Source organism: Acomys minous (genome assembly GCF_964271855.1).
Source record: "Acomys minous genome assembly, chromosome: 18".
Lineage (NCBI taxonomy): Eukaryota > Metazoa > Chordata > Mammalia > Rodentia > Muridae > Acomys > Acomys minous.
Window position 1 is genome coordinate 56,798,703 of NC_140501.1, and position 4,273 is coordinate 56,802,975.

Here is a 4,273-nt window from a genome sequence, read left to right on the forward strand (position 1 = left end):
AAAATGCAAAATGCTCTTCCCAAGAACCATTGCTGAAAAGCTCGCTTGTCTTCAGGTTTTCCTGGTCTTCTAACTGTTAGTGGAGGGAAGTGGGCATCATAGGCTCTCTTCCAAACCTGTGCACTCGGCAGCATGTGTATGGAGAGCACTAACTAGGAGCTGAGCAGCAAAGGGACAAGGCCCCTTTGGGTCATTAGTTGCCTCTGTCCCTTTGTTAACGGTGGAAAGCAATGTGTGAGTTTGGTGATGACACACCTTTCCTCACGCTTGGGTACAGGAAATCTCTTGACTTCCAATGCGCCATGCCTAGACCTGTCCAACCTCAAGGCCCCCAGACAATTGCCAGCCTACTGGGCTGTGTCCCTGCTGGCAAGTTAGCCAACTATTGTTCAACTGTGTGCTTAGGCTATAGCACCAGGTAGGGAAAAGGTTTAAGGACCCAGTGAGAGAGAGTCCGGACCCAGTGAGAGAGTCCGTGGTCACAAAACTCTGCCTCCTGCAGAGGTTGCCTGCCTCCTGAATCCCTCTAGGTTCCTATGCAGAGGGACCAGTTAAGCAGACTGCATCATAGGCCAATGTGGGCCCTGACAAGTGTCGTGCTCCTTCCCAGTGAGCCCCATTTATTCCAGCTAGACCCATGTTCTCCAGGGAGAATCCTACCTTCACCTGATGCTGGTGAAGCTTGCCCTGGATGCTGCCCCTCTTCTGTGTTTTCTGTGGTGTTTGGGAAGATAAGTTTCCATCCATATTGCCTGGCTCCAAGACCTGTGCATAGTCTTAATTCACTCAGCTGTCACTGACTGGCACCAAGCACACAGTCCATTCCCCGAGCCACCGTGCTGGGTGCTACACAGCAGAGAGATCACAGCTCTGACAATTAGTCCACAGCCACCTATCTCTCACTCGGCTGTTCTGTCCAGAGGAACCTGGGACAATGGTAAACAGATGGAAGAGAGAGCATCCCCTGTCGAACAAACTAACTTCATACCACATGAAAGCCAAGTGGATATTGCCTAGTGAGCACTGACAACACAGACTATATAAGCCGTTGTCAAAATGCCCCTCCCTGAAATGGATGTGCTCTGCACTCTCACCCAGAGGGCATGGCTTTGAAGCCACCTCCTTATGCTAGTCACCCCAATCTTCTTGAGCTGTTGAGAGTGTGTGACTTCCTGCCTTACTGGCCATGAATAGAAACGTTGAAGAATCACAATCATCTATACTATAATGTGATCTGATGCCCTCTTCTGGCCTGCAGGTGTATGTGCAGCCAGAGCACTGTATACATAATAATAAATAAATAAATCTTAGAAAGAAAGAAACGTTGAAGAAGTGTTTTGAAAATAAGAGACCGGGGATCTGGCTTAGTAAGCAAAGGGATTGCTGTACAAGCATCTGGACCCTGAGTCTGGAATCCCAACGGGCATAGAAAAGCCTGGTGCGGCAGTGTGTGATGTGCCCCCAGTGCTGGGGGTTAGAGACAGGTCAATTCCAGGGGCTCGGTAGTCAGCCAGATGAGGACAAAGTCCGAGGTTCAGTGAGATACTCTGTCTCCAAAAGTAAGGTGGAGAAGGGATCGAGGAAGACATCCCAAAGCCAATCTCCCACCTTCACATGTGCCTGAGGGGGTGAATGCACACACAAGTGTGCTGTGCATGTGTGTGCACTCACATACCCTGTATAAACTTGTGTTGTTGGAAGGTGGGACTTGTGAAGTCTGTCAAAAGCGGGCATGGGGAGGAGGGGAGAAGGAATAGAGGTGTGAGGGCACGCATATAAACACACCCCCTGACACAATCACAGTATGGTTAGGCCCGGGGCCCAGCTATTATCTAAGTTTCATAGACCATTGTATGGCCACTATAGAAGTGCAGACTCTGTCCTTTACTCAGCTGTCACTCTCTGTGACCAAAGTGGACAAATGCAGGGACAGATGGTGGGGAGGGAGGTGACTAAGCCCACTACAGTTGGTACACCCAAGTTGCTGGCTCATCTCTCCCTACAGTCATTCCTGGTACAGGGAAAAGCCCTTCCTGATGGGCTCGGCTGTGTGCGGTTCCTAGATCACTTATTTTGTTTTTTTCTCAGAAGGACGCATTCTTCCACAAGCCAACAGAATACAGGTGTAAGTTGTAATAGTTCTAGATCTTCTGAGTATTTCAACAGCGTAGACTAACCCTGGAAGTCTTAAATTTCATCTGCATACTGGAATGGCATCAATAGGCAAGGTTGTAAGGTGCTATCAGACGTGGCAGGTCACCAAGATATTGTCATGGCTTAGTACCTGTTAAAACGACTCAAGGGAGTTGATGTATAGATTTATTCCTTGGTGTGTTGGATGCAAGGCCTAACGAGGGGACAGGGAGAAAGCCAGAGTTTGGGGCAATCCACCTACAGGCTTCCTTACTGTCTTAGTCTGTGTTCTAGTGCTGTAAAAGACACTGCAGCCACAGTAAATCTATGAAAGAAAGCACTTAATTGGAGGGCTTTCTTACAGTTTCAGGTTAGTCCATAATCCTCAGGGTGGGGAGCATGGCAACATGCAAGCAGACATGGTACTGCAGCCATGATACTGCAAACACGGTAACTGCAGACATGGTAACTGCAGACATGGTGTTGCAGAGATGGTAACTGCAGACATGGTGCTGCAGAGATGGTGATGCAGACATGGTAACTGCAGAATCATACTGCAAACATGGTAACTGCAGACATGGTGCTGCAGACATGGTGCTGCAGACATGGTACCTGCAGACATGGTGCTGCAGACATGGTAACTGCAGACATGGTGCTGCAGACATGGTAACTGTAGACATGGTAACTGCAGACATGGTAACTGCAGACATGGTAACTGCAGACATGGTAACTGCAGAATCATACTGCAAACATGGTAACTGCAGACATGGTGCTGCAGACATGGTGCTGCAGACAGGGTGCTGCAGACATGGTAACTGCAGACATGGTGCTACAGACAGGGTGCTGCAGACATGGTAACTGCAGACATGGTAACTGCAGACAGGGTGCTGCAGACATGGTAACTGCAGACATGGTAACTGCAGACAGGGTGCTGCAGACATGGTAACTGCAGACATGGTAACTGCAGACATCATACTGCAAACATGGTAACTGCAGACAGGGTGCTGCAGACATGGTAACTGCAGACATGATAACTGCAGACATGGTAACTGCAGACATCATACTGCAAACATGGTAACTGCAGACATGGTAACTGCAGACATGGTGCTACAGACATGGTAACTGCAGACAGGGTGCTGCAGACATGGTAACTGTAGACATGGTAACTGCAGACATGGTGCTGCAGACATGGTGCTGCAGACATGGTAACTGCAGACATGGTAACTGCAGACATGGTGCTGCAGACAGGGTGCTGCAGACATGGTAACTGTAGACATGGTAACTGCAGACATGGTGCTGCAGACATGGTGCTGCAGACATGGTAACTGCAGACATGGTAACTGCAGACATGGTGCTGCAGACATGGTAACTGCAGACATGGTAACTGCAGACAGGGTGCTGCAGACATGGTAACTGTGGACATGGTAACTGCAGACATGGTAACTGCAGACAGGGTGCTGCAGACATGGTAACTGTAGACATGGTAACTGCAGACATGGTAACTGCAGACAGGGTGCTGCAGACATGGTAACTGCAGACATGGTAACTGCAGACATGGTGCTGCAAACATGGTAACTGCAGACATGGTAACTGCAGACAGGGTGCTGCAGACATGGTAACTGCAGACATGGTAACTGCAGACATGGTGCTGCAGACAGGGTGCTGCAAACATGGTAACTGCAGACATGGTAACTGCAGACAGGGTGCTGCAAACATGGTAACTGCAGACATGGTAACTGCAGACAGGATGCTGCAGACATGGTAACTGCAGACAGGGTGCTGCAAACATGGTAACTGCAGACATGGTGCTGCAGACATGGTAACTGCAGACATGATAACTGCAGACATGGTGCTGCAGACATGGTAACTGCAGACATCATACTGCAAACATGGTAACTGCAGACATGGTAACTGCAGACATGGTAACTGCAGACATGGTGCTGCAGACATGGTAACTGCAGACATGGTAACTGCAGACATGGTAACTGCAGACATGGTAACTGCAGACATGGTGCTGCAGACATGGTAACTGCAGACATGGTAACTGCAGACATGGTTGCTGCAGACATGGTAACTGCAGACATGGTAACTGCAGACATGGTGCTGGAGAAGTAGCTGGGATCTTTCTGCAGGAGAGAGA